The sequence below is a fragment of the Muscardinus avellanarius genome (genome assembly GCF_963383645.1).
Source record: "Muscardinus avellanarius genome assembly, chromosome: 1".
Taxonomy (NCBI): Eukaryota; Metazoa; Chordata; class Mammalia; order Rodentia; family Gliridae; genus Muscardinus; species Muscardinus avellanarius.
Genome location: NC_137786.1, coordinates 15441442 through 15462015, shown reverse-complemented (window position 1 = coordinate 15462015; position 20574 = coordinate 15441442). Strand labels below are relative to the sequence as shown.

The window sequence follows — 20574 nt, the reverse complement described above, 5'->3', positions numbered from 1 at the left end:
CTTAACCCCTCTCGAATATTTTTCTTTTTTCGTTTCCCTTTTTTAATTTTTTAAATAAGAGAGTATGTGTGGTTTGGGGAGGATGTGGGATCAGGCACTCGGTAGCGATGAAAATTTTATTTTTTCTTTCCGGTGGGAAGGGGGTCTCCTAAGGGTGCCCCGCCTGCACCAGCCCACCCGGGGTCGGAGCCTTGAGGCACGGACCCTCCGGGGCCTTCTGGGTCGGGGCCATGAGGTCTGGACCCACCCATGTTCATTTGATGCCCAGGCAAAACTTCCAAGCATTCTGCAAAATTCTGGGGCAAAGAAGCAGAATCAAAGGATCTGACATCTACAGAGCAATTCGGCACGGGCCAGGTCCTGCCAGACTCTCTCCATAGCGCTTTGCCTTTGTGGTGGGCTTAGTCCTCGGGAGGTAAGCACTTGTCATATCACCCCATTTTACAGATGTGTAAACTGAGACCAGAGATGGGGAGGCCCTTCATCTGAACCCTGAGGATATGACAGTCAGGGCCCTAGCCTTGATGACACGGGCTTTCTCCTAGGCCATGAGCCTAGAAAGGCATAATTAGTGAAAGAAAATGCTTTCATATTCAGTGTCCAAATCTTTTAGGTATTCTAGGTATCTGATATTTTTTTTATCATCATCATTTGGCTCTGTCTCTCCAGAACAATATTTGGTGAGCGAATAGAGTCATTTCTAGAGAGTGAATACTTTCCTTTTTTTTTTTTTTTTTGGTGTTTTGTTTTGTTTTGTTTTGTTGGTGGTACTGGGTGTGGAACCGAGGGGCTTTTCTACCTCCGGGCTATCCTCCCAGACCTATTTTATACTTTATTTAGAAACAGGTCTCACTAAGTTGCTGAGAGCCTCACTAAGTAGCTGAGGCTGGCTTTGAACCTGTGCCATCCCCCTGTCTCAGCCTCCCAAGCGCAGGGATTACAAGCGTGCGCCACCACGCCCGGCCTGTATCTGATCATTTTGAAAAGTAAAATAGATATTTTAGCCTGATATGGTGGCACACACTTGTAATCTCAGCATTTGGGAGGCTGAGACAGGAGGATCCGGGTTCTCAGATGGTCTCAGCTACTTAGTGAGGCCCTTTGCAACTCAGTGAGACCCTGTTTCAAAATAAATATTAAACAATAGGGTTGGGGCTGTAGCTTGGAGGTACCCCTAGGTTCCATCCCCAGTACAGTACTGCCAAAAAAAAAAAAGATATTGTATTCATTTATTAAATCAGCTAAACTGTGCTAATGTTATCAGGGTACAGCGAAATGCAAAGTATCTTTCTACAGGTACTAGAATCATGAGCAAATGTGGGGTTTTAGAAAACCACAGAGCCCAAAGGAGCGAGGAAGTCAGCCAGTCTCCTTACAGCCTAAACCGGTGCAGTTGGGACAACAAAATGAGTGACTCCTCCCAACCTCTGGACGGAGGGCTGCTTCGCCATGCAGTGCAGTGCGTACCTTTCATTTTCTTTTTGAGGTTAGATTCCAGATCCTGCAGATACCCAAACTAGCACTACGCTTACTTATCTATGGCACCAGCCTTGCCTCGCAGCAGGCTCTGATCCCAGCCTCACTGGCTCCAGCACTGGCCTAACGCATCAGCTGGCTCCGATCTCGACCTTGGAGGCCCCAACACCGGCCTTGCCTTATGGCTGGCTCCGATCCTGGCCTCGCTGACCCTGGGACCAGCCTAACCCCTCAGCAGGCTCTGATCCTGGCCTCGGAGGCCTCAGCAGCGGCCTTGCCTCACAGCAGTTTCCGATCCCGGCCTCGCTGGCCCCAGCACCAGCCTCACCCCTCGGCAGGCTCTGATCCGAGCACCCTCTTCACCTAGCAAGTTGTCCCATGTTTTTATCAACACTTTTTATCATGATGTCTGTAGGGACCAAGGCTATGAAAACTTCTTTGATTAGACTCCATCCATACCCAACCCATACATGTTCCATCCTGAAACTGGTTGAAGCTTATTAAATCTTTGCGTTTGTTTGTTTGTTTGTTTGTTTGTTTGTTTGTTTGGAATGGGGATTGAATCCAGGGATATTCTACCTCTGACTTATACCCCCAGCCCTATTTTTTTACCTTATTCTTATAATTTTATTAATAATGCATAAGTGGCCAATGGATAGGCCAACTTGACTGACCTATCTTAGCTGTCCCGTGGGAAAGGACTTTCTATGTTATCCAACTTAACAACGATGGTTCATTAGCTGGTTAAAATTATCATCTTGGACCCCAACTTTACAGATAAATAAATCGAACTTATACAATTAGCCATTATATCTTTAAAAGACAAACGGACAATGTCACATTTCTTCAACTTTTAAATGTGTGCCCACGCTGCTTGCTGGGATTAGGAGCAGAGGGCTGACAGGGAAAGATAAAACAGAGAACTCTGTGCGGCTGCCCATCCTCAGGCTTTTCCTGAGGGCCAGGGCGCTCATACCGATGTGCCAAAAACACACACTGAAGAGCAATAGAGAAAAAAACCCGTTTTTCTTAAACCTCATACTCCTTAAGTATCCACATTAGTAAATCTTAGCATCCACACACAACATCATAACATGTGAGTTATGTAATATACACTATATGAAAGAACAAATCACATACCAAAGGGCCTAACAGTCCGGGCAATGTTACTTGAGCCTCTCTTTTCTGCTTCATTGACCTACACACGTGTACACATGCCTGGAAACAAAAGACAGAATCTTGCAGGACTTCTACAAAGATAATAATGAACTGTCTCACAATGGATAAAAGTAAGGCTGGGCGTGGTGGCGCATGCTTGTAATCCCCATGCTTGGGAGGCGGAGACAGGAGGAGCTTGCTGGTTCGAAGCCAGCCTCGCTGGCTTAAGAGACCCTGTTTCCAAATAAAAAATATAAAATAGGTCTGGGAGTATAACCTGGAGATAGAAGGGTTTCCAGGAACCCCAGTACCACCACCAACAAAAAAAAAAAAAAAAAATGTAGCCCATGCAGTCTAGTCCAATTACACAGGAACAGGTGCTCCCGTGATGGCAAGCGGTCCTCTGGTCCGTCTCGGGCCATCACACAGGTGGCAGCTGCACTGTGGTGCCGGCCTCTCCTCCCCGAGGGCGGGAGCAGACATTCATGCCCGGAAGGCAGTCTGGTCGCTTTCATTTCTGCAGCGTGATTCGCTCCCGTACTTACAGTGGTATCAGTGGGTCACCTATTCCCCTGCACATTCCAGTCAAATGACTTCCAAGAGCATCCGTAGATCATCAGCCCTGTCTGAGAGCAAAAGGCTTGGCCCGGCACAAACTCTGGACGATCGATCGATTGAGAAAAACCAGTCCATGGCGCAGCTCGTGGAGGAGGGCCCAAGACTGGCCACGTTTTAGGTTCTACCTTTTATTTCACCTTCTCATCCACCGCTGTACCTTGTGCATTATCCCTCAGTGCCTCTAGAATCAGACTGAGGCTGTGGAGCCCGCACACGATGAAGTCCAGCAGCCGGGGATACGGGCCAGACGCCTGGTGCGGCCCTCCATCTTCCTCCAGAGAAAGAAACCACATTCCAAATTTTCTCTACTGAAATAATATTCAATTTGGGGTTTACTATACTCTTTAAGCAACGCTTCCTCCACAGGACACGCCTGGATGTCTGTGACGTCATCACGGTAATACATCGTACTGGTACTAAGTTCTGTCTGAAATGTTCTCCACAACCATATGAATACTCAGAGTTCAGTCGAGGATGTCCTCGGCCCCATCCTCGGACTCTAAAGGAACCTCGGATGTGACACCCTCACTTCTCACGCTGGACACACATCCTGATCATCTGTTTCCTCAATAGCACCTCTAACCCCGGGCATGGCTCCTCCTGGTAGTATGCGCCCATTTGTTGGCTTCTGCTTGACATCTCGAGCTGTTCCGGGGCCCAGGTCTTTCGTGACTCCGGCCTTGCATGCCTGCGTGGAGTGGTGGCCACTTGGGCTTATTAGCTTTCCTGCGCTGGCTGCTGACTGAGCCTCATCCTCGCTCACGGCCTCAACAGGACCCTCTACTTTGGCTTCTCGGAGTTCTTTGCTCTCACCGTTCTTCTCCTTTCAACGTTCTCTGCTTTTTCTCTTCTAGTTGGTGGCTTATTTCCTCGGCTGGTGACACTCTGAGATCCAGTCTTCACGAATTCACCTGGTCTTGGCCAATTTGCCCTATCGTTGGAATCTCTGGCCTTGTTAGGTTTCTTTGTCATGAGTTTTTCTGCTTTTATAATTTGGGAGAAACGGAGGTCTGTCTTGCAAACCTGCCTCTTCCCGGGGTCCTCTTTCTGATCACAATTCTTTTGTAACCCAAGTAGTAGGAACAGCCAACTCTTTCCAGGTTCGTTTTTGTTTTGTTTTGTTTTGTTTTGTTTTGTTTTAAATAGGCCTACACAGCTGCTTTCCAAAGCCCAGATTTTTATCATTTCCTAAGCCAAGATCATGAACGTGCTTCCCCTTAGGATGAAGCACCCGGAGCTCAGCCCTACCTTCAGCCTCCCCCAGACAGCCCAGGGCACCATCAAGGCTTCCCACAGCCGGCCACCTTGCCGGATAATTCCTGTCCAGGACAGGTGGGGCCTCCTTGAAGAAGCCAAGGGCCTACGTCTTCCTGTCTCTGCCTCCCACATGGCCATGTGTGTGTCAATCCCTATTTTATATTTTATTTTGAAATTAGGTCTCACTAGGTTACTGAGAGTCTTGCTACATTGCTAAGGCTGTTCTCAAACAAAGGATCCTCCGGTCGCAGCCTCCCAGACACTGGGGTTACAGGCACGTGCCACCATGCCAAGCTTATTAAAGCTTTATATTCTCTGAGCTGTCCCAGAGAGTAATGCTATCCTCCCACTTCACCTAAAGCTTTGTTATTGGAGGAAAAACTATAATATCTGCATTTATTAGTAGTCTATCATTATTTATTTACTTACCTAAATAAATTCATAAGCTCTGCATTTTGCTTATGGTACTCAACACAAAAGTACAAAATGTCTGTTTCACCCAGAAGAATTTATTCACTTTAGTTTATGAAAGTCCAGAAATCAAAAGTATGTCAGAATAAATTGCACAATCCCCAGTGCGTTAAAGGAAAAATATGTTTGTTCAACAGTTGCGAAGTGATCAACTTTAATCAATAAACACACATTATATAGTCAAGTTCAATAAACTATACAAATATTCTGGGGGGGAAATATTTTTAAATTATCTCATTATTATTCATTTATCTTCAGGAGAAAAATTGTGCTACATCAGTATTAACAGCGCAACTATCAGTATCTGCAGTGTTAATATCAAATATCAAATGAGGCTGGGTGTGGTAGTATACTTCTGTAATCCCAGTACTTGGGAGGTTGAGACAGGAGGATTGCAGGTTCGAAGCCAGCCTCAGCAACTTATCCAGATGCTGCTTCAAAATTAAAAAAAAAAAAAATTGTTTAAAGGGCTGGGGGTAGAGCTCAGAGGAAGACTGCCTCTGGTCTCAATGCCCAGTACCAAGAGAAGAAGAAATGGTGACATGATTTTGTCATGTCCTAGAGGAAAAAAAAATCCCAGCACCTTCTACATTCCAAGCTCCTTTGAAGGATAAATACTATTTCACACAAGTGTCTGAAAGGTAGCGTTTGCATCTCCTCCTACCAGTAAACATGAGGCGCTGCCCTCACCTGCGGCCTCTGAGGCCCCACACATGCTGCTGGGTTTTCCCACACCATCAGGGCTGGCTCCTTTTCAGTGGTATTGTTATAAAGTTGCCATAAGAATGGGAAAGCTTTTAAACAAAACTTGGCTCCGTGCTCATAACTTGAGCCCGGCAATGTGAGGTCATGCTATTGTCGACGGTGTTTACTTCAGCAAATAGGAATTTATACCCTGCATTGTTCTTCATGGGTCAACAAAATAAAGAGAAGTGCTTTAATTGTCACTTAGCCTTTAAATATATTATTTAGATCTACCCATGAATTTGTAAACTCCTTAAAAGCAGGGATGATTTTTGCTTTGCCATTAATCTCTGTATTTTATTTATTTATTTATTTATTTATTTATTTATGCAGTACTAGGGATGGAACCCAGCGGCACTGTACCTCTGAGCTACACCCCCAGCCCAACTCTCATTCCTTTTGTTTTTTGAAACAGGGTCTGCGTTGCAAGGGCCTTGCTAAGTAGCTGAGACTATCCATGAACCGTGATCCTCCAGTCTCAGCCTCCCAAATGCCGAGGTTACAAGCATGCGCCACCACGCCCGGCTCAGTCTTTGTATTCTTTACAAGATTTAGTCATTAAAAATGCACGCATAGCCGGGCGTGGTGGCGCATGCTTGTAATCCCCGCGCTTGGGAGGCAGAGACAGGAGGATCGCGCAGGTTCGAAGCCAGCTGCGCGCGCTGGCTTAGGAGACCCTGTTTCCAAATAAAAATTTAAAAATAGGTCTGGGAGTGTAGCCCGGAGGTAGAAGGGCTTCAGGAACCCCAGTACCACAAAAAAAAAAAAAAAAAAAAAAAAAATGCACACATGTCCTCCGCAGTCGTGGCACATTTCTGCAATTCCAGTACTTGGGAGGCTGTGACAGGAGGATCGCAGGCTCAGGATCAGACTCAGCAGTTTAGTGAGGCTCTCAGCAACCTAATGAAACCCTGCTTCAAAACAGAAAATAAAAAGGCTGGGATGTAGGCTAGAGATACAATGACCCTGGGCTCACTCCCCTGTACCCCCCAAAATAAATGTACACATGCACACACATAGAGATGTACACAAATCCACACAAATGCGTATAGTTGGAGTGGTCAAAGTTGCACTTTGGGTAGGCCACTCTGACCTTCATGGAATGACAGGAATTCAGACGGAAGAAAGAGGTCCTGCGCTTGGGAGGCCATGACACAGCGCGGGGCTGGGTGCTTCATGCCTGCCATCCCGGAACTTGGAAGGCTGAAACAGGAGGCTAGCAGGTTTGAAGATAGCTTCAACAAGTAGTGAGACTCTCATCAACCTGGCAAGATCCTGCTTCAAAATAAAAGTTGAAAAATAGGGCTGGGGGTGTAACTCAAAAGTAGAATGTCCCTGGGTTCAATCCCTAGTGCCACACACACACACACACACACACACACACACACACACACGACCATTTACTACTCCAGGCAAGAAGTGCCAGCGCCCAGCCCTGGATTTGAAATCAAGGTTGGAACCAGACACCCCAGGTCCAGAGCCCCCTCATTCCGCTGCCTCGGCCGGGCGACGTGCCCAGCAAATTGCCACTGATGGGAAGGAGAAAGCCATGGTGCTTAGCTCTCAGATCCTCCGGATGGCCCATATGTCCCGTTCTAGACGTAGATGAGAGCGTAGTGCTCGTCCACCCACGGCTTCCTCCACGTCACGGGGGCTATCATCACTGCGCCTAAAGATTTTGAACTTGGAAAAAATAAAATCAGCAGGTAGTAAGGTACCACGTTTGTGGTCCATTGTGTGAGGGAAATATTTAGAAGATAGACTGCATGGATAGATGATGGGATGAGTGGTGGCTCAGTTAATGTTAAGAGAGAAAGAGAGATGGAGAGAGAGAGACAGAAACAGAGAGAAAGAGAAAAAGAAAGGAAAAGGAAGGGAGAGAGAGAAAGAAAGAGAGAGAGAAAGAGAAATCTAGGATGATACCACCTTTCCTATTCTGGGAAAGTGGGCAGACAGTGGTACCATTTACTCTGGCCGGAGAGAGTAATCATTACAAGAACCCAACCCTCCTCCCTGAGGAGCCGCGCAGCCCCCTAGCAGACTGCCGGGGTGGATGGACTCTCTGGCGCAGGCCTCTGGCTCTGTATTTCATCACTGCCCGATTATCTCACCCCAGACAGTCGTTCTGATCATGCTAAAAGGCCGTGTGTGCTACACAAAGAGCTCAGGTGTGTCCTGCAGTACAGACGTCTCGCACCAAGCCCCTGGAATAGTTAACCGCAGCAGCAGCAGCAGCAGCAATTGGTGATTAACACATGTGAAGCCAAAGCATCTTCCTGGCCAAGGAGAAAGGCCGAGTTGCCATGGCAGCTGGGGAGGAGGGAGGCGGTTGATGAAAGAATAAGCGTTCTGTTTTGAATATGTTCTGTTCCTAAATATTAAAATCTGCCACGGTGTGCTGTGAGTGATGGGCACGCTTCATCATAACTGTGTAAGAGTAAAGAACTCAAAACGCTTTTTAAAAAAAACCTTCAAAAGGTCCCAAATGTTCTTGAACATAACGAGTAGGCAAATCTCGGTACAGTCAGAGGATGGAATATTATGTTCCCATGAACAGAGTAATCTGTATCTTGTGATGACGTTGTGAATCTTAGTAGTATATTTGAAAGAATAATATGTTTTGTGGGTCTGGGGATGGAACCCAGAGCCATTCGACCTCCGAGCTACATCCCCTACCCTATATTTTTTTTTTTATTCTTTATTTTGAAACAGGGTCTCACTAAGTTGCAGAGAGCCTCAGTAAGTAGCTGAGACTGTCAGCGAACCGCGATCCTTCAGTCTCAGCCTCCCAAATGCTGGGATTACAAGCGTGCGCCACCATGCCTGGCTGAAAGGATAATGTTTTGTGCATGTATCTAATACTAAATAATTATAACAAATAAAACTCTTCCCTAATTAAGCACCAGACTGGTACATTCGCCTCTACCCTATTGTCAAGCGCAGCAACAGAAGCAACTTACATTTCCAACAGTCTGATTTTCAGTTCCTTCTATGATTCTGGTCCCAGAGGGCTTTTCCAAACTGTTTTAAGAGCTCAGATATCCATTTATAAGAAAATTGCAATATTCTATATAACGTAATATTTCTAGGTATCTAGCACTTGAGGAGTTTCGAATTATCTACCCTTCTCCAGAGCTTGGTTTAAAAAAAAAAAAAAGAATCTCAGGTCATAATAAATCAGGGCTTCTAGAGTAAGGTCTAAAACATCTCCACTTTTTTTTTTTTTTTTTACACTCTGGGGAGATTATAAAGCAAGATAGCCATAGTAAGAACTAAAACAATCACTGGCTCACCAAGGAAGGAGGCTGTCCTCATCTGAACCCAAACTATGTCTATTTTGGGGTGAGAACTTACTGGGGCCCATCTGGTGGCCCGATGGGGCAGACCGCCAGATGTTTGTTTTCATGAGGGACCAAGGGGCACCAGGGAGATCAGACAGCCCAAGAAAAGAAGGAACCAGGTGCAAGATTGATTCCAAGTGGAGCTTGGTGTCTGACTCACACCTCAGTGGCGCCCGTGAGCTCGCCTCTGGGTCCGCAAGAGAGACAGGAGTCAGACACACCAAGAGGATCACATCCTCTCTGATCTTGGTTTTTACTCACCTAAGCCCCAGCGTCCTCACTCAGAAAGGAAGACACTAGGAGTCCCTCTCTCTTGGGCTTCTGGAAACACCAAGTGAGGCCAGGTTTACCAGTTACCAGTGCCGGGATCATAGTACATGCTTAATAAGCACCACCTTGGTATACATTTAAACTGTGCTTGGTACCCTCTCACACCATTTTCCATTCCCCCCTCCCAACACTGAGTGTCCAGGCTGACCATGCTATATTATTCGTACTGTTACCCATATTCGGATATAGCTCCTCCATTAATCAACCTCAGCCTTCATCCTCTCCTATACTTCCATTCTAGCTTTGCTGAGATTTCCGCTCCTTTATCTGGAGTCCCTCTAGTATCCCCAATGCTCCCTATTTTGGGCATATTAGAGAAAACATATGTCCCTTCTCTTTCTGTGCTTGGCTGATCTCACTTAACATAATGTTCTCCAGATCTTTCCATCTTCTTGCAAATGGCATGATTTTGTTCTTCTTGATAGCTGAATAGAATTCCATTGTGTGTATTTCTCAAAATTTTGCAATCCATTCATCTGTTGATGAGGGCCTAGATTGGTTCCATATTTTGGCTATTATGAATTGTGCTGGTATGGACAAAGATTTGAAATCAGAGAACTACAGAAAAAACATCCTTGTAAATTAAAATAAAAACAGCCCTCTCGCTAAAACCCCAAGTTCTCTGCTTAACATGAAAGTAAACTACAAAAGGAAACAGAGGAAGGATGGAGGGAGTCACCCTGGATGGCGGGTACTGCCAGCCCCGTACTTCTCAGGCCTCCTTCTAGCAGTCATATCTAGAGGTGCCTGGCAGGAGACAGGTGTGCCTGGCACATACCCAGAAAAAAAAAGTTGGAGTGTCTGATGGAGGCCTTGCTACAGAGGCAAAGGCATCAACAATCAACAATCAAGTTGCACAAAGAAAGATTCCCACAGGTTTGCTTCAAATCCCAGTGTGGGTACCAGGCTGAGAAGTATGAGGATGAGTCTTGATGCTGAAACAAACAGTTTTCCAAAGGCTCTGTTGCGGAGCACATGAACTCAGCCAGGCCTTTCTAGAAGCTCTATAGTCTCCTGAATCCACTGTTGTGGTGCAAACCACTGGCTCTCGCGCCATGAGGTCACAGAGCACCCAGCTGGGGAGAGATGCGCTTCCTGCCACCCTCCCTCCAGAGGAGCACAAGCCGTCTCTAGCTGACAATGGTTCCTCCTTCAGATAATAGGACCTCCCAAAGCCAGGTGTCATGGCTGTAGCATTTAACTGCTTCTGCTGACCTGGAGAAGGAACCTATCTACCTGTAACATTGCTCTTCTGGGGGCAGAAACCACCAGTTGTACATAACCCATCTTCTCAGTGCCACAGGGACTTTGATTACCCTCGAGGGAAGTATAGTTAATAATCTATACATCATCTGTCCGCAGACCATTTAAGGGTGCTTTGTCCCCCCGCCTTTTTGTGGTACTAGGAATGGAACCCCGGGGGCATTCTACCTCCAAGGTATACCCCTGGCACTATTTTTACTCTTTATTTTGAAACAGGGTCTGCGAACCTGCACATCCTCCTGTCTCAGCCTCCCAAATGCTGGGGTTATAAGCCTGTGCTACCACACCTGGCTTCCATGACTTTTTTAATATCATTGTGTCCTAGTAGGATATAGAGGATATCCCAAAGGTGATATTGGAAAGACGATTTGCAGTGCTGCCGAGATAAAGAGTTACTGTGAGCCTGGCGTGGTGACACAGTCCTTGGGAGGCTGAGGCAGGAAGATCACAGGCTCAAGGACAGCCTCAGCGGTGAACAGAGCCTCTCAGCAGCCCAGCAAGAACCTATTTCAAAATAAAAAATAAAAAAGGTGTGGGGGTGTTTCTCAGAGGTAGAATGCCCCCAAGTTCAATCCCCAGCAACACACACACATACACGCACGCACACACACGTGAATGCTATTATAATATAGAATTCCAGTTGTACAAATTATTCCTGAAATTTCAACTATACAGAAGAAAAATTGGCCTGAGGGCTTTTTAATCAAGCTTGACATAGAACATAAAGATTTATTGAAATGACCCTGATTGCTACTAAAAAAATTTTTTTTTGTATTGGGCTTGAACCCAGGGATACTCTACCTTTGAGCTATTCCCCTAACCACACATATATACACACACATATACATATATACATAGATATATATACATATATACTTGTACATATGTGTAGTTATTTATTATATATATTCATTTTAAAACAGTCTCACTAAGTTGCAGAGGGCCTCAGTAAGTAGCTGAGGCTGGCCTTAACCCTGTGATTCTCCTGTCTCAGCCTCCCAAGTACAGGGGTTACAAGCGTGTGCCACCATGCCTGGCTTGAAAATTTTGAAATTCTGAAAAACGTCCCTCGCATGTTTTGGCATCCCCTGAGGCAGTTTCAGAATCAAATCAGCAGTTCTGGTCCCAGGGATGAGCATCTCCTGCAGGCTCCCCGGCCCTGCTGGACTGAAACCCCGCCCAGAGAGGCACTAGTTAATGCGCATGACACCTCATATGTGGTCAGTCAGACTATCTATGGGAATACAGTGGAAGCTTCCTGTTACACAGGGGTCACTAACTTACCTTTGTTCTGCTATCCAATCTATTTTCTATTCTTTTCCTAGTGCCTTAGTGGCATTTTAACTCTAAACTACAACCCTAGCCCTTTTTATTTTTTATTTTTTATTTTATTTTTTTATTTTTTATTTTTGGTGGTACTGGGGTTCCTGGAAACCCTTCTACCTCCGGGCTACACTCCCAGACCTATTTTTACATTTTTATTTGGAAACAGGGTCTCCTAAGCCAGCGTGGCTGGCTTCGAACCTGCGCGATCCTCCTGTCTCTGCCTCCCAAGCGCGGGGATTACAAGCGTGCGCCACCACGCCCGGCTTTATTTTTTATTTTAAAACAAGGTTTTCCTAAGTTACCGAGGGTCTTACTAAATTGCAGAGGCTGGCTGTGAACCTGTGACCCTCTTGTCTAAGTCTTCCAAGTACTAGAATCACAGGTGTGCACCACTATGCTTGACTTATTCTATATTTACTAAACAGACTACAATTAAAGAAATCATTTTGAATCTACTCTCAGACTGAAATGAAACTTCTGAAGACTGATGACATTAGCATTAGGTTTGAAATGAAATCTGTTTTAGTCGGGCGTGGTGGCGCACGCTTGTCATCCCCGCACTTGGGAGGCGGAGACAGGAGGATCGCGCAGGTTCGAAGCCAGCCGCGCTCGCTTAAGAGACCCTGTTTCTAAATAAGAAAAAGTATAAAATAGGTCTGGGAGTATGGCCCAGAGGTAGAGGGGCTTCCAGGAACCCCAGTACCACCAAAAAAAAAAAAGAAGAAGAAGAAAAGAAAAAGAAAAAGAAAAAGAAAAAGAAAAAGAAATTTGTTTTAGAAGTTCAAGGCTAGAGCCAGGGGGTGGTGGCACTCACTTGTAATCCCCGCGCTTGGGAGGCTGAGACAGGAGGATCCCAGGTTCTCGGCCAGCCTCAGCTACTTAGTGAGGTCCTCTGCAGCTTAGTGAGACCCTGTTTCAAAATAAAGAATAAAAAATAGGGATGGGGTATAGCTCAGAGGTTAGAATACTCCTGGGTTCAACTCCCAGCACCACAAAAAATGAAAAAATACAAAAGAGAAATTGAAGGCACGTCAGCACACAGAAGATATGTACACATTTGCGGCTGCACAGCAGCACACAGTAGAGAAAAGAGTCTTCGAGGGAGAGTGGCTCTTTTCTGCCTCTGTTTAGTGTCTAGAACACAGTAGGGCTGCAAGAAATGTGGGCAGAGCTATAAAATTGTTGGAGGAGAGAGGGAGGCACAATCCTGGCAGGGTGAGTCCTTGCAGCTGCTTAAGGGCCGAAGCTGAGCGATTCCCGCTCTCTGAAATTCCCAGCTTCCCCTGCGGCAGGATGGAGTCACTCTGTGTACAGAGGTGGTTGGTATCATATCCTATACCCAGGAGAGATTAAAACAAAAACCCCATGTGTTATTTTTAACAGCTGGTGTAAGCAGGATGTGGAGGTCATTGTTTTCAAATCACATCACCCAACTAAAATTAAAAAAGAAAAGAAAGAAATCATGTTCAAGGTCATTGTTTGTTTGTTTTTATTCTCCCCAGTATTCGTATCTCATTTTCTAACTGGCCTAGAAACTGTTATTTCGCCCTTAAGCTTTTCTTGGTTGCTTATTTTAAAAAAATACCTTGAATTAGAATAATATCAGCCACTTGCTTTTTAATTGTTTGCATATTAGGCATGCCCATCAAGCAGAGTCTACCTGTCACATTTCGGGGTCATTCTGCAAATGCCACCCCAGCAGGGATTTTCTGTGGTTTTTTTGGTGGTACTGGGGCCTTCGAGCTATACTCCCAGGCCTATTTTATATTTTATTTGGAAAGAGGGTCTCACTAAGTTGCTGAGAGCCTCACTAAGTAGCTGAGGCTGGCTTTGAACCTGTGTGATCCTCCTGTCTCAGTCTCCCAAGCGCGGGGATTACAAGCGTGCGCCACCACGCCGGGCCCCAGCAGGGATCTTGCTCCAGCTGGCGGTATGACCATAGCAGAGACAGCTGAGCAAGGAGGGCAGCCTGGGGCATCACCCACCCCTGCCATGCCTGCCCTTCTGTCCCTCCTCGAGACCCAGGTCAGGGCTTCGTTTTCATTCGGTTATATTGTTTGATTTTTCTCCTGCTGGTCTCCTGGCTTGTAGGGTCAATGATAAGCTTTTTAGAAATGAGAAGTTTCAGAGGGTTTGGGGTAAATAAATCCCTGGAAGGGACCCAACCCAGCAGCACATCCCTGCCCAAGAACTGGCTTATGGACCTCAGCTCTTTATTTTATTTATTTATTTATTTATTTATTTATTTATTTATTTTGGTGGTACTGGGGTTCCTGGAAACCCTTCTACCTCCAGGCTACACTCCCAGACCTATTTTATACTTTTTTTAAATTTGGAAACAGGGTCTTCTGAGCCAGCGCGCCTGGCTTCGAACCTGCGCAATCCGCCTGTCTCCGCCTCCCAAGCGCGGGGATTACAAGCGTGCGCCACTACGGCCCGGCCTCAGGTCTTTATTTTATCCTGTGTAAAGAAAGGAAGAGGCCAGGTGTGGTGGCACATGCCTGTGATCCCAGTGCTTGGGAGGCTGAGACAGGAGGATGCTGCGGTCAAGAGAAGTCTCAGCAACTTGGCAAGGCCCTCAGCAACTAAACAAGATCCTGTTTCAAAATAAAATGGGCTGCAGGTGTAGCTCAGTGGTAGAATGCCCCTGGGTTCCATCCAAAGAAGGAAAAAGAGAATGAGAGGGAGGGAAGGAGAGAAAGAGAGAGACAGAGAGAAAAAGATGTTCTTTATGAAAATTTGTTGTTTCTAGAAATTGGGACTTTATATAACTAACATTGCTGAAGACTTCTGTCGGCTCAGGTTCCCCAGTGTGTCAGACTGTCCTGAGAGCTCTCGTAGCCAGGCTGGAGAGGTGTGGCACCCCTCCTTCCGGCATCAAGGGTAGCAGTTTCAGGGAGGTCGATGGCTTTCTCTACAAGGCAAAGTGGCGGCCACTTCTATATGTCTCCATATAACAATAGCTTGGGGGATTATACATAATAAATTATGGGATTCTTTAGGGCAATTCCTTTTTGTGTATTGTTCCTGAGAAGAAAGAGAGAAGGTAGGATCAAGAAGTGCTTTGAGATGAATCCACGTCACATGTGCTAGAGCCAAAGCCCAAGCCTCTGTCCTCAGGCTGCGTGTGGCTTTCTTGAATGTGACATGAGTTTTCCCACACACACGCAGCTCTGGCATCAGAAGACATGGTGTCCCTCGGGTGGGCTCTGGTGTTCGGCCTGAATCTGCATCCATCAGCTGTGAGACCCGGAGCAGGTCACTCGGCCTCTCTCTGTTTCTAGCTCATCAGTCTGTAGAAATGATAGTAGGGCCCTCCTTGCAGTGCTACGAGGAGGATTATACTAGTAAAAAAATAAAGTGACTTTTGATCAACAATTATTATTTCTTCTATAGCAGAGAAATGATATCGGTCACAAAACATAAGAAATCCAATGTATTCCCTAATATGCAGAAGCTAGGGAGAAAATGGGTCACACGGGGAACTCTAGATGAAGAAGGAGATGCTATAGATGAGAAAATAAGGCGACCTGACTGAGGAGATGGGAGGGGGGGAGAGGGAAACTCTCTAATGTTCATGATGTACATTAACACACATATCAAAGTCAATCACTAAGCCAAATATGAGGAGGGAGGGGGAGGGAATGGGCGGGAATTGGGGGAGGGCTAATTGGGTGATGTGTGCATGTGTGCCTCCACCATCTTGCACCCCATCAAGATGTATGACTACAGTGCACCGATAAAACATTTAAAAAGAGAGGGAGATGATATAGTTGATTCTCATTTTTTTCTTTCAGTTTCGACAAAAACAAAACAAAAGGCCGTCATAGGACTACCTGTTTTCCTTTTCCTCAGAAAAAAAAAAAAAACTTGATGAAATTTTAGGTCATTAGGATTAGCTCGGGGAACAGGCAAGTTACTAACTAAAGAAATGAGGGTAAGTAGCTAATTAAAAGTCCTGAGAATGCCGCCTGGAGACCAGGCCGTCCACAAACACCACTCCCAGAGTTCCCCGAGGTCTGAGTCTTCTGAAAACACGGCCAAGTCGGAACAGACCACAAGAATTCTGAGCCTACACAGGCAGAGGTGGGCGTGAAGCTGGCGCTCCAGTGAATCAAGACTGGGAACCGAGCGGGCTGTGGTCTTGGTAACGGGCAGTGGTGTCAATGGCGACCTTAGCACGCGTGATTGACTGATGTTCCGTGTGCCCCTTCAAGAGCTGTGACAGCGACTCTTGGAAATGAGTTTCAAAACCAGAGTCTGGCACCGCATTGCCGATGAGCCTAATGCCATTAGATGCTGAAAAGTGGTTAGAACGGTAAAATATACAATATTATATGCTAGTATAAGATGTATAATATATGTGTGCAAGCCTGCACTCACATTTCATGTACTTTTCTTAGAGAGAACACCCTTATAATTCCCACAGCCAAATATCCAGCAAAACCGGGGTCAGGATTATGGTATAATGATCAAATAACGATTTCTATTTAAAGTTATAAATCTAAGTTTAACAGACATTTGTATAATAAAATACATTTAAATTTTTACTTTTAAAAACAAAGCAGGACAAACTAGAGGGCAGGTAATTATCTCTACTCCCCATCAAATAAGGACTTCTATGACTACAGAAGACGTATGTGAGCTGAAATCATTCCACCCCAAGATAGTTGTGCACCCCAAACTTGAGGCAGGGCTGTTCCCGAGAACTGCAGTGCGAGTGGCCTGGAGGACGTGAGCCCTGCCTGGGGCAGCATGTCATCAAGATGGAGGGCGGGCTGGCCTCCATCTGCTGGGATTTGCATCTGGACGATCCCCCAGCTGGAAGCATGGTCCCCGGTGCAGCAGGGTCCAGAGGCTCTTAGGCAATCATTGGCTCATGAGCATTCCAACCTCATAAGTAGATTAACCCACCAAAATGGATTAATCCTTTGATAGCTGAGTAGACTACTGAGAGACAGGGCTTTGTAGGAGGAAGTAGGTCACTGAGGGCGTACCCCAGCTTTCTCTCTCTTTCTCCTCTCTTTCTCCTCTTTCTTTCTCCTTTCTCTTCTTTCTTTCCCTTTCTCTTCTTTCTCTTTCTCCTCCCTCTTTCTCCCCTCTCCCCCTCCCCTCTTCTTCTCTCTTTCTCTCCAAAATTCTATTCATTCTTCTTAAAATGACGTGATAGAGGCTGGGGCGTGGCTCAGTAGTATAGTGTGTGTTTTGCCTGGGCAAAGCCTTGAGTTCAATCCCCAGCAATGCCATCCCAATAAAATGCGGCTAATGAGTACGAATGTAACAGATAAAGTGAGAGTGAGCATTTAGAGTTTAGTTTCCATATGGGGGAAAAATCTAACATCTCTCTCTCTCTCTCTCTCTCTCTCTCTCTCTCTTCTCTCTTCTTTCTCTCTCGTCTCTTTCTCTTTTTTCTCTCTCCCTCTCTCTCTTTCTCTCTTCTCTCTTCTTTCTCTCTCTTCTCTTTCTCTTTTTCTCTCTCTCCCTCTCTCTCTCTCTTCTCTCTTCTTTCTCTCTCTTCTCTTTCTCTTTTTCTCCCTCTCCCTCTCTCTCTTTCTCTCTCTCTTGCACTTTGTTTTCTTCTTTCTTCTGACTTTAAATTTCTCTGTAGCAATAAGAGGAAATTATATTTACTTTAGATTTGTCAGTGTCTCCAAAGTAATAAGAGATTCACTAGATAGTAGAAGTTAATTCATGTGTTTCCTTTTTTTTCATTTTTAGCCTATATGATGTGAGGTTGCTTCATAAGCCAATGTTTATCTGTTAACCCTTTTTTCTGTGTGTGTGGTACTAGGGCACTTGACCTCTGAGCTACACCCTCAGTCCCTCTTATTCTTTGTTTTTAAACGAGGTCTCACTGGATTGCACGGCCTCACTATGCTGCTGAGGCTGGCTTTGAACCTGCTATTCTCCTGTCTTAGCCTCCGCGGTACTGGGTTATAGACATGCACCACCACACCCTGCTTGTCATTTAATTGCGACTTTAGGATAGGTTGGACAGATCAAATGAAGGTAATTTAAAATGGGAAATGGTCGGGGGCTAAGTCTTAGTCTAGAAGCACAGGTGGCCTTGGAAAAGAAACGGAAGCCCTCACATCCTCTCGTGGAAGTTCCTAAGGAAATTATCAAGCGGCGCTGGCTGAAGGTCATCAGAGGTGTGGAATGGAACTACCTGGTCTCCTGCTCTCAGGAGGAAACCCGGGGCAGGGAAGACGAGGGAGAATGTGGGGACATGGGGCCGTATCTCCCTGTCTCTGCGCTTATCTCCCCAACCAGGGAGGTGGTGGTATAGCCTGACGGTCAGGCCTGTCCTGTTCTCAGAAAAAAAAGGACCAAGAGTGTGAGGAAGAAGAAACCCAGGGTCCCTCTGCACTCTTCTCCCTCCCTGACTCTCTCCCCCACTAAGCTGAATTAGAATAAAAGGTAGCCGGGCGTGGTGGCGCACGCTTGTAATCCCCGGGCTTGGGAGGCGGAGACAGGAGGATCGCGCAGGTTTGAAGCCAGCCGTGTTGACTTAAGAGACCCTGTTTCCAAATAAAAAGTATAAAATAGGTCTGGGAGTGTAGCCCCGAGGCAGAAGGGTGTCCAGGAACCCCAGTACCACCATAAAAAAGAGAATAAAAAGTAAATACACTTTACCCCAAGCAAGGAGTGCTGCTAAGCATGGGCTAAACTGTAGGAAAATATACTGGCACACATCCTAGTGCTGGGATCTTCCACAGGGAGACAGGCGGCCAGAGCTGTAGGTTCTTCTTTTCTCTGAGGTCGTGATGGAGATGCCTTTTTTTTTTTTTTTTTTGTAGTATTGGTGACTGAACCCAGAGATATTCCTCTGAGCTAAAGCCCCAGCCCTTTTGATTTTTTTGTTTTGAAATCAGGTCTCATTAAATTGCTATGAGGCCCAGAGGTGGGACCAGAGCCAGGTAACACCCAGTGAACACTCTACCCTAGTTCCACCTCCCAGAAGCCAGGACTCCAAATTTAGCCTAATGGACGCTCAAAAGGGAGCTGGGGGGGTCTACCCACAGTCCATTCCTCTGGGGCTCACATTCCAAGATGGACAGGTGGCATCAGATTTTTTGTGTGTGTATGTGTACTGGGATGGAACCTCTGAGCTACATCCCCAGCCCTATTTTTGATTCTTTCTTTTGAAACAGTCTCACTGAGTTACAAAGGGCCTCACCAAGTAGCTGAAGCTGTCCGCAGCCTGCGATCCCCCTGTCTCAGCCTCCCGAATGCTGGGATTACAAGTGTGCGCCACCACACCCGGCTCCTGAGAACTTTTAAGTTAACTACTGATGGCTTCTCAGAGATGAATGTGGTAAGATGATCCTTTCCGCCTCATCACTCAGAAACCGCCACAGTACTCAGATTCAACCTCCACCGCAGACAAGAACTTTAACTGTCAAAAAGGGAAATTAAATGACAGAACAAGAGCATGCTGTCAGAACCGAGCGAGTTTCTGATTATCCACAGAGACACCAACGAGGGTAGAGGAGCGTATGCCTGGATAGAAAGGGAATGTCCTGAGATCACAACAAAACGCAGAACTGGCCCAGGGAGACTAGTAATAACATCTGCTACTCAACTCTCTCCCCGCCTAGCTATTAAACAGCCTGTCTATTAAAGAAATTAGCGAGAGAAAAACTCTCAAGAGGATGTACTGAGACCCGGACTTCTTAGTATGGTGTGCTAAGTGTCGGAATAGATTGCCCATGAGTTCCACAGTTTACTCAAAGCCGCTCAGGCTGGGTGAATTGCCACAGACACAGACACAGCACAGGATACCCACTGCCAAAATGTGAGAGGCCGCTGAATGCAATTAATACACATGTTCCCTCGATTTTTATTTTTATTTTTCCTGGGGTACTGGGGATTGAGTCCAGCCTCTGAGCTACACCCCTAATCCTATTTTATTGTTTTATTTCTGAAACGGTCTTGCTGAGAGTTGCTGAGTGTTATGCACGAGGGGCTGCAAGGTCCAATAAGCCACGTCACACGTAATTTGCATCTTTCCACAACGTCACGAGGTTTATTCAACACTCGAAGGTTAAAGCACACAAAACTCATCAGGAAATCGTCTCCATAGAGTTTAGCTGAGTTCAGGTGCTGGGTGGCCGCTTTGCCAAGGCCAATTTGCAATGAAGGAGCGACCAAGAAAACGTGTCCTACTAGCAGAGCTAACAGCGCAGGCCAGGCCGACGCGCTGACCGCGCACAAGCCCCGTGTACGCAGAGCGCACCAAACACTCGATAATAACACACGGCAATCAGGGCGTAGGGAATAAGGAGCCAGGCCCAGGAATGGAAGGGGAGATTCAGGACTCGACCTGACGCTGAGCAGGCTGAAATCCCACCGATTCTCAGCAAGAAAAGGCAGGACTGGTGCAGGTTGCTGGATCAGAGTCATACGCATGGGCCAGCTGTCGTGGTGACATAAGCAAAACTCGGTATCTTTATAGGACTTTACGGGTATTGCCCCGTGTCACTGGTAAGCTCATCTAAGCTTACCGTCAAAAGTTCCAAATGTATTGATGTTGTAAATCCATCCGAGCTAAGAAGGTACTTTACGTGTGTGTGTGTGTGTGTGTGTG

The 20574-nt window shown here is 46.1% G+C and overlaps 1 pseudogene across 1 annotated transcript; it reads right to left on the bottom strand.

Annotated features, from left to right (window-relative positions):
* Positions 1 to 3194: 3194 nt before the first annotated feature.
* Positions 3195 to 16789, bottom strand: LOC308265315 (la-related protein 1B-like; annotated as a pseudogene). Its single transcript has 5 exons — positions 16663 to 16789; positions 16113 to 16283; positions 13188 to 13317; positions 8685 to 8745; positions 3195 to 4069 (listed from the first exon to the last, which is right to left on the bottom strand). The product of its transcript is annotated as a la-related protein 1B-like (transcript).
* Between the last annotated feature and the right edge of the window lie 3785 nt (positions 16790 to 20574).